This window comes from Anser cygnoides, chromosome 1 (genome assembly GCF_040182565.1).
Source record: "Anser cygnoides isolate HZ-2024a breed goose chromosome 1, Taihu_goose_T2T_genome, whole genome shotgun sequence".
In the NCBI taxonomy this organism is placed as follows: Eukaryota; Metazoa; Chordata; class Aves; order Anseriformes; family Anatidae; genus Anser; species Anser cygnoides.
In genome coordinates, this window is record NC_089873.1 from 93,134,988 (window position 1) to 93,153,555 (window position 18,568).

The 18,568-nt window shown below is 40.3% G+C and overlaps 2 protein-coding genes across 9 annotated transcripts in view; one reads left to right on the top strand and one right to left on the bottom strand.

Annotated features, from left to right (window-relative positions):
* The window catches only part of CBLB (Cbl proto-oncogene B), a 166,729-nt gene that overhangs the window by 147,637 nt on the left and 524 nt on the right, over window positions 1-18,568 (top strand). Inside the window, exons 18-19 of one of the 3 annotated variants that reach the window (XR_007160749.2) lie at window positions 6,949-7,057; window positions 14,898-15,108. The gene's annotated coding sequence lies outside the window, so the exon portion shown is untranslated. Of the gene's footprint in view, window positions 1-6,948; window positions 7,058-14,897; window positions 17,052-18,568 lie in introns of those variants that run through there. The other 2 variants (XR_007160755.2, XR_007160750.2) reach the window with 2 other exon arrangements.
* Window positions 15,169-18,568, bottom strand: part of ALCAM (activated leukocyte cell adhesion molecule) — a 117,310-nt gene continuing 113,910 nt past the window's right edge. For all 6 annotated transcript variants that reach the window (XM_048057229.2, XM_067002773.1, XM_048057234.2 and 3 more), the window contains one exon: window positions 15,169-17,472. The gene's annotated coding sequence lies outside the window, so the exon portion shown is untranslated. The remainder of the gene's footprint in view (window positions 17,473-18,568) is intronic.

Consider the following 18,568-nt stretch of genomic DNA (forward strand, 5'->3'; position numbering starts at 1 on the left):
ACTCTTCTTACCTTTTGAGGATCTTTCTTAGTATCTTCATTCTCTCTTCCAGTCCCACTCTCAGTAACAGCATGTGCACATTTTTGAATTATACTCTTACAGCTATCTCCTGCTGTCCTGCTGTCCTCCCCTCAACTTCTTCATTCTCATGCTTCACTTTTTTCATCTTGGTTCATCTTATATATTCTCTAAGCTTCCCTCCTCCCTTTTCTTTGCTCATTAGGAAACTATTCCTGTGTGGTTCAGACTTTCCTCGATAAATTTTGATATCTTGTGTTCACATGCTTGCTGGCTATTGCAGCATGAGTACCACACCTGATGAGAGCTCGTGCCCATTTCTGCAAGATCCTGGCACATCGTACTATGAACTTCCTCCTCCTTTACAATGTTCATTGCCTAGGAACATTCAGCTGCAGAAATGCTTTTCTTCTTTATTGCTGCTTCTTTCTTCCAACGTGAGTAGCTGCCATGTCATTAGAAGCTGTTTGCTATCTGTTCTTCAGCTGTTTTTGCCAACAAAAGAAGCTGAAGTACCTGGCTTCCTTTAGCTACCTGGCCAGCTATGTAAGTGTTGCTCTAAGTGCAGCCATTTCTTGTCTGGCTGGTCAAATATCTATACAGTATTGAGAATCTTAAGCTTTTAAATATGTCAGTGGCTTGTATCTTTTGTAGTTGTAACACTACAAAAAGACTCACACTTTGTTGGACTCACACTTGTCTGCATGCATCCATAGCGCTCTCATCTTTTCAATGTTCTTGACGCTGAATGGTAACTCCTAATCTATTGACAAAATGTCTTGATTGCAGGCATCTCAGGCTGTGAACACGTGCAATGTGTCAACTTAAGTTAAGTAGACTCTTAGGGGAGTTTCAGGAAAAAGGCATGCTGTGGTTTGTGGTAAGAAGTGAGCAGAAGAAGAGCTGCTGAGTGTGGGCTGTACAGTTGCAGTGGATCAGGCATCCACTGGTCTGTGTTGACTCCAAATGAAGGCTGCTGTGTGAGGCGCCACCAATGTGACTGCTTTTATCAACTTAAAATGTCTTGTTTCCATGTTTCTTGAAGGGAGGCTACAAATTAGAGGGAAGTGCAATTGACTGGGCAAGAATTCCCATATTATTCCTTGTACCAGACCTGGTGCTTACCCTAGTCTTCTCCCACGTGAACCAAAATTCCAGGAAAATGGGTAGAGGGGCGCTGTGTGTGTTGTGGCATCTCTGGGAGCAGGTTTAACCTACTGGTCTTGGTCCCTTGTTAAAGAGGAGGTTCTCATTTATTTACTTATTTATTTATTTATTTATTTAAATGAGAATGAAAATGTTAGCATACTGTATGGGTTGTAATAAAGCATGGGTGCCAGAAAGGCTAAGGTGCTAGCTGTTTTCTTGAGGTGAGTCAGAGCATACAAATGACAAACTCATCTACCTGACTTAGTGATTTTCTCCACAGTGACTGTGTTAATGACAAGTAGGTCCACTTTAAGCAGGGGCCAATTTATTAGACATATGAAAACCAGCTCAAATGTGTAAGAGCTTGCAGGTTGCACTAGCGCAGAGAAATGATGTTACAGAAGAAGGAATAATTATAGGGATGGGGAAATTTAAGGGGGGGGGAGGAGGTGTCTTTTTTCACCCACTTCTTAGCAAATCTTACGTTTTGTAATGAAATGTGGTACGTTTAAATGCTTTGAAGTTACATACCTTGTAACAACTTGGTTGTTACTCAACAGGGGAGGATTCCAGCTGGTTGCTGTTACATGGAAATTCTGTGTAATCCTGTGCCACCTCTTTCCTGGGACATCTGCACTATTTAATTTATTTTTAAAAACAGTCTTGTGCATTGGCTGAGTGCAGCGGTGGTGGTGTTTTGACTCTGCCATGGAAATTTGCTTTAAATGTGCTCTGGTGGAAGATTGACTCTGCAGCTGCTTTGGTTTCTGTCTGCTGCAGAAGGTGCTGTTTGTGCCCTCGGTGCTATCATTCCTGACAACACAACGTTGGAATTATTTGCACCCTCAGTAACTGGAATCTTTTCCTCAGCAGTAAGCGGGTGCCCACCAAGCAAGAACACAGTACTTTCCTCCTCCTCTTGTCTAGTTACCTGTGCCAATCACATACTTAAGGAAAACTGGAAGACATCCCTTCCCAAATCTGTGGCCACAAGACCAAAAACTTTCTGGGAGACAGTGGTCAATTAAAGCCAGATTGAAGATGGAAAAGGGAGAACTGAAACAGCAGAGATAATAAAGAGTAAAATTATAGCAAATACTTGAAGCTGGTGGGAAAGATCTATAGGCCATTGAAATGCTTTAAAGGGAATTTAATGGCAGGCAGAAAAGGCTTTTAGTGAAAGACTGGTTCTTTTTGTTTCGCTTCCTATGAGGAAAGGAGAAAGACTAGCTGGAGAGAGGCTTTCCAGGATGGAGATCAGACAGAAGATAAATAAGTAGGAGGCTGAGGTGGGCAGAATAGTAATCCTGCTTGTGATTGTTCTTGTTAATAAAAATATAATAATAATAATAATAAAAGCAAAAGGAGTCCAGTTAGGCCATAGTCCACCTAGTTCATAGGTGGATGCTTAGCTTTTCTGAACACGGTTTAGCACCAAGGTACAGATTTTCTAGTGCAGTTAACCTTATCCAGAGGCCTGCACTTTCTAAACCTTGACTGTCTGGCTTACCTAAACTTAATACAGGTACAAGATTTCTAGTGCTCACCTGTACCCAGGTGGTCTCTCACTTCAACAGTGGTTTCATTTCACTCTTTCAGCTTTCTCTCTGTGAAAAAAAAAAAAAGTCAAAATTCATAATTGGTTGAATATATGGATAGTGATTTCCTCGCCTTGACTTCAAAACTGTTTGACCGAAGTCTTACTAAAAGGCCATGTCCTATAAAACAAGGAGATAACTGTGTCCTCTGAAGGAACTTCTCGATGTGCTGAGTTGAGCACATCTGCCTAGGCCAGGCACTGTGTATACATGGCCCTGCACACAGCTTTTCTGAAAAATCCAGTCCCCTGCACATTCAATCCACACTTCATGTGTGTGTGTGAACAGGAGGACGTGAAGGACATGTCCTTCTGAGTTTAGAGGACTTACTGCATATATATATAGCAAACCCTGAAATAAAACAGTACCTGAAATATAGGGCTGGCTCTGCACGCATAGCAGCAGTTCTTCAGATGTGTAGCAAACATAAGACAAATGGGACTTTCTGCAGGATTGCTTGCTTGCACAAGACATCTACTCCATTCCTGCACCATGGTAAGCAGCAGAGGGGAGAGGAGCTGTGGGTGTATTGAGAGAGAACACAGCTACAGGAGAAGAGGTGACTTGGAGCAGTGCTGCAAGGTGGATTTTAATTGTCCCAGCAAGCTGCCTATAGACTTGCAGCCCACATTCAGATCACCTTTGTTCTAGTGCTGTTCAAGGCCAGGCTGGATGGGGCTTTGAGCAATCTGGTCTGGTGGGAGGTGTCCCTGCCCATGGCAGGGGGGTGGAACTGAGTGGTCTTTAAGGTCCCTGCCAACCCAAACCATTTTGTGATTCTATGGTTTTATGAATAACAGAAGGACAACGGCCAAATTGAAAAGATCCCCTACAAGTTTTTAATCTGAGTTTGGCTTTCAGAGATGCCAATCACTTCTGTCTCCGTTTGCCTTGAGTTCGAGCCACAGTAGCACATGCTTGTTTATAATGATGTCTCAAATTATAGAAAAAAGATTCATTTCTCGTAAGTGGATGTTTTGTGAGTGTGATGAGCCTAAATCAAGGCAGTGTGGATTAAGCTGCCCCTCTAATTTTCCAGCTCACTATTGGAGAGTATTTGTTAACGTAAAACTCAGTTACAGCCTGTATACTATTGTCTTTTATTAAAATTCATTTGAAGTCCTTATCCATTATCTTGGCATTCTGCAGAAGGTATGATTATGTCCCAAAGTATGGTTGAACAAGTTTCCTTATGTGGGTGACAACATCTGACCCTCTTCTGTAAGTAACGGTTCAATTTCTCTGAGTATTTTATTTTTCTTCTCTTCTTCTTTCCATTTGATATCTTAGGCCAGAGAGCAGTATATATTCCTACCAATCTGAATTTAAATGAGGCTGACAGCTAACTGTGATTTGCTTCTGTTCTTTCCCATCTACGCAAACTAGCTTGCATTAATCATATTAATAAAAAATGGCATTAAAATTACCAAGTTTTAAAAAGGCACATGACAGTGATATTACCCACCATGTTGCAAGTCATTGTGCATGCATATTAATTACAAGTTGTCTAAGATCTCTGCAAAAGCTCAAAGGAATGACATTTTTCCCTGTATGTTGTTTTTAATTTTGGAAAGCTCCCTTGTAATGCAAGATGGATCCTGTCCTAATGCAGTTCTCTAATCACATCATGCTTTAATTTTGATAGATGACCCCTGAATGCTTAAATCTACTAAGATTCACAGTAATTAGAATGATTTCCTAATACTTTGTTTCCTGAGCTATCCATGGTGACATCCATCTATCATCAGATGGATTTGTTTACTCATTTTCCTTCCCCCCCCCCCCCCCCCCCCCCAAAAAAAAAAAGTATCAGGTATTTTTTTACGGAAAGCTTATCTTTGTTACTATGTGGTGGAGGGAACATGTTATAATTTATTTCACTCTAGTCTCTGCTACCTCTTTTTGAGGGATTGTACTCTGAAGAAGTGCACATTTTTCAGAAATGTTCAAACCCTTTCTCCCTCAATCTCCAGGTAGTAGCATGGACTCAATACAAGTGCTAAAAAGTCACCTCATCCATTCTGAATGCCTGCCAGTGGAAATTGGGAGCACAAGGTAGAAATCACTAGGCATTTTTTTTCCTGTTCCAGCTTTCCCTCCCCTTTTCTCTTTTCATTCTAATGCTTCTTTGCAAATACAAATCTAATGCATGTTCTCAGTGTAGAATATTTTTTGAAAAGCGTGTGTACAAAACAAGGAAATGTTGAGGATGTTCATCTTCTTCAGATAACCTGTCTTTTTTTTGTCTGGTGCTTGTCATTCCGTGCCTATCCTTTGAAGAGCTACATGTCCTTTCTCAGTAGTGTTTCAGTGTCTTGCCAACGGTTGCTACTGTTTACTCATGCTCTTTCCCTGCCCTGTTTTCTCTTTCACCAGCCTTCCTTTTCTTTCCAGCCTGTGAACTTGCACGTTTAGTCTGCTCTTTCGGATATCCATTCCATGCTCTCCCAGCTCTCCATGCTCTCTCCCATTTCTCTGGAATGCATTTCCCCCTCCTTTGCTTTTTGTCACCTGCACCCCTTTTCTCGGACGTGTCTTCCACTGGTGCTCTGTAACGTTTCACCCCATCTTCCCTTCAGATGCAATCTTCTCAAGGTTCCCTCCTCGTCCCTGACCCCCAGCCACCTCATTGCAGCCAGGTGCTGTACTGAAGAGTAGGATGTTGTCGTGCTGCCGTGCAAAGCAAGAGGCTGCTTGCCCTCGAATACACCTCAGCTTTATCAGCGCTTTAGCGCAGGGAGAGGCAGGGAGGCAAAGATGAGCACAGCTGGCAGTTAAGTAATAGCTGCCAGCCGCAGAGGAAGCAGCAATAACCTTGTCTCATGGGGGAGGGAGGTTAGAGGAGCAGGCTGTAATCCAACACACGCCTCCTCTGCCAGATGCATGTGAGGGAGACCTGCAGCTCCATCAGACAGGGGACTGGTGTGGGGGATGCTAAGTGTAGCCCTGCCCTGCCTGAGAGCAAGGAGTGCAGTCTATGGAAGCACCCTTGTCTTGACACAGGCATGATGTTTGCTGGGCTTTTGCTCCTTCATACTCATTATTTAAGAGGTGACGAAGCCACATCCCAGCAAAACAGGAGGGCAGGTGCTCTGTACCACCATTTGTCACTGTCTAGATTTATGCAGTGAGCCCAGGAGGGTCCTGACTTGAAAAACTGAAAAAAAGATAATTCCTTCCTGAGCAGGTTAATAATCAGATCATATTAACAAGTAAAATTTGATTAGGCTTCTGATTAGGAAAGAGTAAGCCAGGAGTTTGAAGCTTGTTGTGTCAACAGAATAGATTAGCTTCAGTCTGATGTTCTGCTTTCATTAAGAAACTGGTAATAAAATTATAGCGTCTGAATTCCTCATGAGATTCTGCACATGATACAGTGCTTTGAGACAATTGCTAAATATTACAGGATGGTGAACTGGGAATTAGTCAACAACCGGGTAAAAGAGTATCAAATCACTTAATTGCATTAAAAATGGTGATAAGGAGTAGTGGTGGTGGAATCTGACTTTAATGAATGAGTTAAAATTTGAATGTTTGGAAAAAAATCTCTTAGGGTGCTGTTGTTTGTCTGAGGAGACAGGAGGGCAGATGTCCCAGCTGAAGGGCCCTGAGCTCACTGATGAAAAAGGCTTTATTTTGCAGAACATAGGAATTAAAAAATGGCCAAGCAGTCAGAGATTGCAGCCCAGTTCAATGCTAAAAAAAAATTCCAAACAGTTCTGACAGCTGAACTTCTTTATCAGAAAGTGTTAAATTAAACAATGTCACCAGCACATCGTGAACAGGCTAATTACATGCAAGAAGCAAGCGCCAATGGAATGTTATCTGGAATGGTAATAGAGTTCTGGTTTGTACTGAGAGCAGATTTTAGAAGAAAAGGAGAAAATAATTATTTTAATGTTTCTTCTGGAGCCTGGTATGGGCTTAGAAATGGCCAGCAGATCTCCACATACTAAGCTGTTGCCATTTTGCTTTGCCTTAATTCAAACCAGTGTCACACAAGTTCAGCGTATCAACTGGAAAGCTGTTAAAAACACATTGTAAATGCCTAACATATTTAGGAAAATAAGTAATGCTTAGCTTACTTTTCTCATCAGAATAGGATCCGGTGCCAGTGTGATTAATCATAGGCTGCTCAGTATCAGGAGGGAGAAAAATATATTAATGCTGCCTTGCTCTACAGACGCTGAGACCGTGCTGGAAGGAAGTGATCTCTGAAGTGAGGGGAGACGGACTGCTAATTCCAACAACAAACTTCCACCTGCTGTCAAGAATGATTATGGATCGGAGGGGTATGTTGTGATGATTGATGGATCTTTGTGGCTAGCGAGTTAACTATCTGCAGTCAAAACCCTGTGAATGTTAACTGTGATGTTTCACATCATACCTAAAACTTTCCCTTCCCTAAAATATGCCTCCTGTGGGACAATTTCCCTCTCTAAGCATGCTCACTCACACTAGCTCAGGCACCAGAAGTGTAAGAGAGTGAAAATAGCTCCCTGCTCAAAGCAGTCAGCTCTGCTTGTGCTGTTTCCTTCAGGCATTGGTACAACTGGCATTGGATATTATCTCTACACAGTGCTTCGTTTTACTGCCAAGAAATACAAAACATAGTTAACAATGCTCTGTCAACTTTATTTGGAGCGTATGGGAATAAGAGCAAATCAATGTTTGTTTCCTCTTTGAATTTCATCTTTTTGGATTTAAGTTGACTTGATTTCTATGTTCTGAAACCACATTGGAGCTGGGCTATTTCTGTTTGTCTGTTTCACAAATGATTCATTTGGTCATGTGCCCTCTGGAGTTTGTCCTCACTTAGATCTCTTTAAGTCACCCCACATGAGAAAGATGGGCTCTTGGAATACCAGGTCTTGTATTGTAAGGTCTCTGCAGGAAACACGGAGGTTGTCCAAAGAACATGTTAAAGAACCTGTCAGCTGACACAGTCCCACACAACATCCTTATCTTTAAATTGGAGAGAGATGGATTTTGAAGGGTGGAGACCATTCAGTGGATAAGGAATTGTCTCGAAGGCCGCAGCCAGAGAGTGGTGGTCAATGACTCTATGTCCAGGTGGAGGTCAGTGATGAGCGGTGTCCCTCAGGAATCTTTCTTGGGACCGGTGCTGTTTAATATCCATGGACAATGGGATCAAGCACACCCTCAGCAACTTTGCAGATGAAGGAAGGGATGCCATCCAAAGGGACCTCAACAAGCTTGAGAAGAGGGCCCATGTGAACCCAGTGAGGTTCAACAGGTCCAAGTGCAAGGTGCTGCACCTGGGTCAGGGCAATCCCAGCCATGAGTACAGACTGGGAGAACTCACTGAAAGCAGCCCTGCAGAGAAGGACTTGGGGGTTCTGGTAGATGAAAAACTCAACGTGAGCCAGCAGTGTGTGCTTGCTGCCCAGAAGGCCAGGCCCAGGTCTGCATCAGGGGCCAGGCCCAGGGCTGCATCAACAGAGGGGTGACCAGCAGGGAGAGGGAGGTGATTGTCCCCGTCTCCTCTGCCCTTGTGAGGCCCCACCTGGAGTGCTGTGTCCAGGTCTGGGGCCTTCAGCACCAGAAGGATGTGGGGCTGTTAGAGCAGGTCCAAAGGAGGGCCACAAAGTTGATCAGAGGGCTGGAGCACCTCTCCAATGAAGAAAGGCTGAGAGAGCTGGGGATGTTCAGCTTGGAGAAGAGAAGGCTCCAGAGTGACCTCGTTGTGGCCTTCCGGTAGCTAAAGGGAGCTTACAGAAAAGCTGTGGAGGGACTCTGTGTCAGGGAGTGGAGTGATAGGACGAGGGGGAATGGCTTTAAATAAAAGAGGGGAGATTTAGATGAGATGTCAGGAGGAAATTCTTCACTCAGAGGGCAGTGAGGCACTGGCACAGGCTGCCCAGAGAGATTGTGGATGCCCCATCCCTGGAGGTGTTTAAAGCCAGGCTGAATGGGGCTTTGGGCAGCCTGGGAGGAGGTGTCCCTGCCCATGGTGGAGTGTATGTGTGGAATTGTGTGGTCTTTAAGGACCCTTCCAACCCAAACTGGTCTGTGATTCTAAGCTAAGTGAGAACAGGATGGTGTATGAGAATGAAAATAGTCTGGAAAAACATCTTGCTGTCATACACACACTCTTCATGCCATAGATAGGAAAGTGCTTGTATTTAACTGGTTATCAAGGCTCAAGTACAGTGTTTTGTCTTAGAGGATGTGTAAACTGAAAGTAACTGATGTGAACTAGGCAGCTGTAGAGGGGGATGAGTTGCAAGGCCACCCACTGGGACCAATGGAATAGAAGTAATCAGGAGTGGGTTGTTCATTTGGGAAGAAATTGGGTGCAGAAAATGAGGTACAAAACTGCATTCAGAAATGGAGGGGAAAAAAAAAAGAAAGAAAACAAAGTAAAAATCAGGTAAAGAACAAAGGTGGGCAGATTTTCCAGCAGCAGGAGCATGAACTTCTACAGATGGTAGAGTAGCTGTCCCACAGACCTGTGGCCACCGGGATGCTGGACAACTTGCTGGACTATCTTGCCCTTTGGACAACTTGCTGGACTATGTTAGGTCTGCCTTAGAATGGCCTGGTGTGGATGGGAAAAGTGAAGAGGGATAACTTGCACCTTAACGTTAGGTGGTGTGGGGAGAGAAGGGTGACAGGTACGTGTTTCAGTAGTAGTTCTGCGCAGATAATATGATTTAGGAGTGATGAACAGTAGCTTTGTATTTGCGTGTGATGGCAAGTCCAATAATATAAATGTAAATTGGTAACAGTTGTCTTAATTAATTAGGTTATTTGATTTATTAATTGTTAGTAATACGTTGATTAATCAATCAGCATTATAGTCCCTATCTTGAGTTATGTCTCACGCCTGTAATATAAAGGGGGACAGTTAGCCCCCGAGGAAACACGTTAGCAGGTAATTCTTCTGAAATTGGGCCTTGTGTGGCTCTGCCTCTGGAGAACCCAAGACAGTAAGGAAAGGCTCTGTACGTACCTTAAATATCAGTCTGATTCCTCCTCCACTTAGGCTGTCTTCTCTAGTAGTTTGCAACCTTATGAATCCCTGCTTAAATTATTTAATTTAAAAGCTTTTTTAGATCTCAGTCGTAGCTCCTTAGTTCCTACACAATCAAAATTGTTTTGGTCTCTAATACATCCTGGTAATTCTTTTTTTTTTTTTTTCCCCCCTGTGAAATCTCCAGTTGTTGCTTTATTTTCTTTTTGAGAAAGTTCCAATTTGGGATTCTCATTTGGGATTTAATTTCCTTTGTATCTTTCCTAAAGATTCTTGGTCAGCTTTAATGTGTTCTGAGTAACTACATTATTTGTTCCACCTTGGTTCCTGACACTTTCTCTCTTACCACCTCTGTCCTGCCTCTGGCTTTTGAATTACCCAGAATTTAGTGAGAGATGAGTATTAGTAATACAAAATGGGTGTCCGATATGTGACATCTTCACACCAAAATTCTCTTCAGGATGATAGAAGCAGAGAAGCTGTTTTCCCACTTAGCAGTTCTGTTGTCAGTATTATTTAATGTAGCCTTGCTCACTGTTTCTTTGGCTATGACTCTTCATATGCCCCCCACCAGCAACAAACAGCCATCTGCCTTCAGGCAGATTCATTAGGGATGCTGAATAACACATTTTTATGCTGGATTACTTATTATACTCATATCTTGTGTCGAGATCTACCTGAATAAAAGAAGCAAGTGCATTAAAATACCATTTTAGATAGGTTTATTAGTTAATAACACCTTTAAATGCATTTGAATATTTTCTGTATGTAAATTTGTGTAAATGTACTTTGCATTGAAAGCTGAATTATTATAACAAAGGCAGCATTATGTATTGTGAGGAAGCTGAACCGTTTGTGTTTGGTCACAGTGTGCTGGAGTTGAACAGCCTATTCCTGTCCAGCCTGATCTTTTTTCACAGTCACAAGAAGGCTTTTTTCTTTTCCTCTCATTTCATCTCTGGACTCAGAGTTGAATTGCACTGAATGGAAAAGCACAAATGTTTAAAACGTTCTCTTGGTACCTAGTGCTGTGTTGAGGCTGGGTTAGTGCTTCAGCAAGTTCTGGTCATGGTGCTTCTGCAGGTCCAGCTCTTAGACTTTCCTTACAATTTTGGATGCAAATATGACCCGCTTATTCCTGTCTGCACGTTTTCTGTAATGGTTAAATCTCTGTCCTGCTGCAAGTGGAACTAGATTGATTTTTTAATTTGTTGAATTTGCTCAGCTCAACAGCATAGGTTGTTTCCTCTCTGGAGCTACATGAAGAGATGTGATGGCTTCTGTTAGAGATAACGATGGCCACTAAGGCTAGCAGCTTTATAAAGGATACCTCTGACTGTTTTGGGATCCAGATCCGTTCTTGGTGATAGCTATTAGCACCTTTTAGCTAGTGTAAATGTAGAAAAGTACACACGTAATAAGGAGAGAGCAAATGTTTGAAGAAACACTCCAGAGAGAGCAGCAGAGATAGCATATGGACAGAACACTGCACCTAAGGACTACATCATTGGAAGCAGTGATCACAGCAATGTTCCCATCTTTTTTTTTTTTTTTTTTCCTTTAAAAATTTTGTACTTTCAGTGAGTTATGGTAGTTTCACTCTTCACTTCTCTCCCTCACCCCTTTTTTTGAAGGACCAGATGATGGATTCTTCAGGGCACAGGTAGTGTGAAAGGAGTTGGTACATGAATATTACGTTCTAAAGAGCTCCTATCCACTGCTGGCTTTGGTCACTAAACTTGTACTTCTTACCCTTTCCTATAGTATATATATTAAAAAACATAAGAAAAAGAAAAAAAAAAATCACACTGCTTTTTCAATGTTGTTCCTGGTATGTTTTGAATTAGGAAAATCTGGGACCCAGCACTCAGCAGAAGACATGCAGCAAAACTAGACTGCACTGAAAAATAAATTACTTCAAGGTACAGCAACTAGGGGTTAGAAAGACACTGCATGTGTAATTGAAACTACCATATTACACAGGCTGGTAATCTTGCTAACTCTAATTTTATCACTAGATAAAGCTGTCTGATCTGATTTCCATATCCTGCTTCTTTCTGTTTAGTAAGTGCAGTCACTTTGGTCAGTTATGTTTGTGTGTTTACTTCCTTGAATTCGTGGAAATGAGTGTGGTATTTCTTTATTTTGATTAATAAAAACAGGGAGAGCTTTTATATCAACAACACTGGAATTGAATTTGTGGAAATATTTTATGTATATGAAGTTTTATTTGATTCTTTAATTCATTTCATTTCCTGAATTTAGATTCAATTATGCTCTTCCTTTCAAACGTATTCTGTTGTGCATGCTAGACTTGCTCTTCTTGTGACAGATGCAAATATTAATGAAATCTCAGAACTGGTGTTTAGGCATTGTTGAACACTTACAACACAATCTGAATTTGTATATGCTTTCTAGCTCTGGAGAAAACAAATCCTCATCAGCGAGGTACCTATGCAGGTGATACTCAGCTAAGGAGGCATCGCTCCTGTTCTGGATTAGTAGCTGGCCTATTTTAATATAACTTGTATTATATACAGAGTTTTTCTGAGTAAAGAAGGATTGAAAGAGGGGCTGCTTTTTCCTAGAAAAAAGTAAATGAGTGGAAATAATTTTCTTTAAAATTTGATCTGTTACTTCTTAGAGCAATAGGATGTTTCTTTCTTCTCTCGGTTCTCTCTCAAGTACAGGGCTAGGTCCTTCCTTGCCTCACAGTTACATAAACTGAAATACATGAGAAACAGATCACATCCTTAAACATAATCCTTGTGCTGGCATTCCAGTACCAAGATTCCTGCTTGTTATTTATTTAACATTATGTCTAGCACTACAAGTGATGGGAAAAGGGCCAGTCAAAAAAAATAATAAAAGGCTTAGGTGCATTGGTGCCGCAGGTATAGTTGAATGTTATGGTGTTACTGTTGAGCCTTTGTAGTGCGGATCAGATTTTCTGTAATTTTTCGAAAATGGGACTCCAGAATAATGGATATGAACATGTAGAAGCACAAGCGTGGGAAGCTGGAATGTTTCACTTAGCCTGTTTTGCAGCCATTTTATGTTTATAGTTGACTTAAACTGTGGGTGTGTATCTCAAGGTGCTTTGGCATTTCTGAACTAAATGTCCTGCAATTAGCAAATGATGGTGAAGGCAGCAGAGAATCAATTCGTACAGCATGGGAGATGCAAAAACAAGCACTAGGATAGGGGATAGAGGACTATGCAAGCCTTTTGCTGCATCGTCACATAGAACAGGAAAAATATTTGAGGATGGAAGGGTTGCAGGAAAGGTGCATTACTGTTTCTGACTAAGGAACAAAATTTCATAATACTTTGTCAGTCTTTACCTTTCCAAGCTGAAATTCATTAATACATAAAAGAGAATGCCTTGCTGCTAATGGAATGCATGTCTCCATTTAGAATGTAAATGAGAAAAATGTATGAATTACAGGACGTTTTAATAATTGTAAGTGGAATAGGTGGATGGAGTTAGTCTTATTTAAAAAATTGACTTTGACATAATTTGATACTAAGTAATAAACTTACTTTCTGATTCTGACAATGTGAAACAAATCATTATTAAATGTGTGTGCTGCATTATACAGGAAACACACATTTTAAGGTGTGTGAGTGGTTTTCTTGTATGTCTGTTTTTTTTTATTTTGCTTTTCAACCTTCTGTCCTACTCCTCATGTAGTAAGGTAGTGCACTCACTCTGGTAAGGTACCATGAGGAAAGGCTGACATGAACCTTGTTCAGCACTGGAGATAAACTGATTTACACTGGCTTGAGGATCTCACCCTCCTCTAGAAGGGTGTGAGCCCTTCAGGGTAGAAGTACCTCACTAGAAGTGCTGTACCTCCTGTGTTCCCTCCATCCTCACACGTTGACTATTCTGCCTGCAGGAGCAAGCTGTTCAAAAACCTGTACTAGGTAATTATTGGAAACAGCTACCTGGATGGAGATGCTTTTTCATCAAAAGAAAACCCAGAAAAACCTTTGCACAGATGTGGTTGACACAGGAGGTCAGGATCTCATTTCGTATGTCACTGATAATCTTAGCTGAGATAATTGCGTACATATGGCTGTCTAAACATGAAGTCAACAGGAAAGTATCCAGCTACCAGCTACATGTGGTAGTACGAGTAAATCAGATTTAACTGCAACAGCCAAGGATATTAGGTGAATACTGGATGTTCTGTGGAGAAATTTATCTTAAAAAACAGACAAACAAAATCCAACAAATTTACATTTATTCATTCTTTGTCTGTCTCTATGGCTGCTACCAATGTGGATAAAATATGTTGGCATCTCATAATGTTCAAGTAATCAACTTATAATTTAGTTACTGATTTGTACATGTATTTAAAAAAAATGACATAATGAAAACTCTCTGTGCAGAAAAAGGTGTAACATACTGCCTAAACTATCCGTGTTGATGTTGGCATGTCATAGGTAATACAGATGATTGGGTGTGGACAGTTTGTTTTTGCTGATTCGCAATCCAGTAAGAATTTAATGCTGGTTAAGGCTCTGAACACCTGCTAGCTCAAGGAGCGTAGTAGATGGAGGCGCGTTAAAATCCTAGAAAGCAAGTTGTTCTGTAGGCTTTAGATGTGGTACAAAATCTACCCGATGTTTGCCTTTTGATGTGTTGAGTTCAAGCCCTTACTCTTTCTCCAGAAGGCCTTGCCTTCTGGCCATGCCATTACCTACCACGTTTCTGTGGTAGCATTTTAATTGTGGCTCCTATCTATTACAGTGAGCTACAGTTTAGAGATTATTGTGTCTAAGGACTTAAAAAATTGATGGCTTGCAGAGCCTGTGGGATAACTCTTGCAGGATGCTGCCTTTGCACCATGCAGACAAACCTGTTTCAAGCTCAGTGGTGGTTTCCTGCACAGCTGTGAACCGACACCATGATGTGTCTTAATTTCCCAACCTTAAAACAAGAGGATTGCCTTTCTTCCACTCCCAGTTGTCATGCTTTTAAACCATTGCTAAGGAGGGATGTATTTTTTTTCCTCCCCACGTGTAGTAAACTGAAGTTGAACACCAGTGTGGTATACAAAATTTCAAGCAGAACACCTACGATTCTTTGCTAAAGTGTTTTTTTTGTTTTGTTTTTATTTAACCAGGCCACAAGTGGAGATGCACAATGACCACTTGGAAGGTTTCACACGCCTACACGGCATCATGGCGCAGTTAACCTTGTCTCTAAGTGAGTACTTGTGCTCTCTAGGTGCATGAGAAGGCCCAAACACCCCCTGGACCTCCTGGGACTTCTTGAAGCCAGATTCTGCAAGTGCAAATTATCTGGGTTAGAGTCAACGACAGCGTGAGCTCTGGGTAAGTGCCCTCCCTCGCGTTCATATGCGGTCTTTGAAACTGAGATGTCAGACAAGCAGGTGAAGACATACTTCGGTTTTATTGTTGTTTAGGCATGGATAGAAACATTAATTTTTTTGCACTCTTGGTTCTTGAAACGTGCCTATAGTGAACGCGGAGCAGTGAAAAACCCGGCTCCCAGGACTGACGATTTAAAGTGCATAGGAGATCTAGCAGAATCCCAAAAGATGAGACGGTGTTTTAATTCCTTTCTCATAGCTGTGGAAGTCGAAGGACTTCTTCTCTTCTTCCCCCACATTCCCAAGACAGTGGTATGAACATTTTCAACCCTTCCCTATGCTTTCCCTGATGATCTTTGGAGGTTTCTTCTCTGTATTTAAGAACAATTTGTAGTGTTATAAACAAAGATAGTTGATTTTTGCATACTCCTTCACTGCATTCTGTTACAGCTTTTCCTGTTTAGAGTCATGCCCACTGCATCTTTTTTAAAAAATGTGTATCACTTGGCAGTGTTCTCGCACCAAAAGAAAAGGATATATTTGTATATAAAGTAACTTTTTTGTGTGTTCACGTTTTATTTTGGAAAAACAGGTGTTTAAAAATTTTAGAATTTTTTTAACAAAATTCTAAAAAAAAAATCACAATATTTACAGAGATAACATAATGGCTTAGCCATGCAAAACAAATTACTTTGGTTTTTTACCCCATTTTACTTTGGTTTAAATATTGACCAAGATTATAATTATTTTCTTTCTGCCAAATAAAACAGTAACAAATCAGAGTTTAGAGGCATATAACAGGATTTCCCTCTATTGTTTTATACAGCATAGAGTTTATAGGACATCTTATGTATTTAATCCATGCCAATGCACTACAGGAAGCTTTTATTAAGACATCAGTCACTACTGCCCAGACATGTAACATTTTACAAATTTACAAGTAACAGTGTTTTCTTCCCCCTAAATAATGCAAAAGTGGCAAAATACATTTCCTAACGTCCATCTCTTTCTTTTATTTATTTATTTATTTTTGCCTACCAGTCTATAAAAACATACTTTTCCCTGGATATTTGTAAATGGAAACCTGATGTTCTGCTTGCTCTACAGTTCCTCTTCATCAAAGCTGCCTATTACTTTCTTCCAGAAACTAACCTTCCAAGAAGATGAAACCTTTCCCCCTTCAGTACAATTTTCTATTGGCCATTTACGCCAAAACATTTTCTTATCAGTACCATTCTAAAAATTTCCTCAAGCATAAAACATGTTTATAAAGTTACAAACTTGAATGTAACTAAAGATACATAGACATTTCATTGTTACAATTATATGTACTGTTTGATAAATTAAGTACCAGTTAAAAACACTAAAATTATCTCAAGGTGCATTCAATATCTGTAGCATAGTTAACAAAAACACACAAAAAATATATATATTCTATTTTTGTGGAAAAAAATGCAGCTTTGATATGACCACTTTTTTTCTCTATTTTTTTTTTAAAAAGTCTCCAATTCTGACTGATATCTTTTTGAAATGAATAAAAGGTACAGTACTTTAAGGCAGCGGATAACGTAAAGGAATCAAAATCAATCCAGAATTCCAGTTCCTTATCCTAATTCTAACATGAAAGACAACAGGTAATGTATCAACAAAATGCACGTCTTGCTCTAGAAGAAAAGAATTACTAACCACCATCTGCACATAGGCTAAGAATTTTTCATTGTGTTCCTTGTTCAATACCCAGCCTTTTCCATAGAAATTTAATTCCCTTTCTGGCTGTTTCCCTTTGTTTGGCTTTCTTTAATTTTCACTTTTATTAGCAGTTTAGTTTATTTTTGTCACAGCTGTCACCCTTCTTCTTTACTGTGATTTCTAAGAATGAAAAAGGAGATTGATATTTTCCTTTAAGACAATCTTACACTTTAGGTACTTGCTACAAAGCAGAGGCTTCACTGATAACAATCAGAATTAGACATGTACCTGCCCAAAGGGTGTCATAAAAACAATTGAAATAAAACCATTACACTATACATCAGAATAACAGCAACTCCCAGAACAAAGCCTTACAGTGTATAAAAATAGCTACGTAAAAAATTTACATAAAGGCAAACAAAAAGAAATCTTCAGTGCAGACATTTACAAAAAAATATTTCAAACAGAACACAATATGGTGACCTATTATTATCATGGCTGTTGCCAAAATTAGTTGTTTTGTTTTTGTTTTTTAGCTTGAGATAATTGTGTCTAAAATCCTCCGAAAACTTGGTAGTATGATCTGTTTAATACTTGAACCATGAATAGCTGTCACTTCTTTGTATATGTTTAAATACAATCCACGTTCATGCTTCAATTGGTCTATATGTATTCTCTGAAAACATGAGAGATAAAGCCAGTTAAGCAGTTTTAGTCTTAAATATGTTAACCAACATAACCGCTCAGTATCTAACCTATAAATAAAAAGTTACATTAGCAATATTTTGTTCTGCAATTCAATAATGAGAATACTTTCTTACATTGTAAGAACAGCTTGTTGCAACGCTGTTCCTGGTAAATCAGGTAAGTTTATCTGCAAAGTAATGTATTTCTGGATAAGCTCTACACTTATGTAGAAATACTGATCTGAAGAAACAAAAAATTGTAATAAGAGATTGCACTGTAGGTCCATGATGCTGTTTGAGCTGCTATGGTCAATAAATACCCTCAGTAATTTTGTCTCCATCTAATCCCCTTGATATTGCAAATCGGTTTACTTTGGGCATTCCCAATTTGCTCTTCCATACTAGTAAAATACTGATATCCCTAGCAAAGGAATGCTGCATCTTTACATACTGTATCATTCTACCCCCTGAGCTCTGCGTATTTAGTGTAAAAATATAGACTTGTATTTTAAAATTTCAGGTAACATACTGAAATTATTCATAATCCAAACTGTATTTTTTATAGACATGAGAAACATGATAACTCTGCTACATACTTTAAAACCCTGGTAGCCAGAGAAGGTATCCAATGCTATATACTTACAGCCACTGGAAATCAGGGCCCTCCATGGCTTTCCTGTTGAGGAACTCCCAAGGCAGCACCACTGAACACTTACTAGTCCCATTTTTAAGATCAGTTGATGATTAATTGAAGAAAGCTCAATATGGTTAGCTGGTTTCTGCACTCTTGTGCTACCACCAACGACTCCAGGTGCTCAGAAATATGGCCTAAACCCCGTACTTTGAGTACTAAGCAGAGAGATGCAGCAGTGGCATGCATATATGCAGCAGTGGTGTATTTGAATGTGAACACTGGGCGGTGCTGTTGGTGCTCTGTAGTGCCCCAGAAACTTCTGACAGAGCTCTGTGTCTACCTGGTTTTTATACCGTTTATTTTATACTGATCCCAGTTGGGAAAACCTTTGTACCTGTTGCATTGTTACTAGCTTAATATGCAGTGTCTCTTCCGAAGATCATATCGATAAC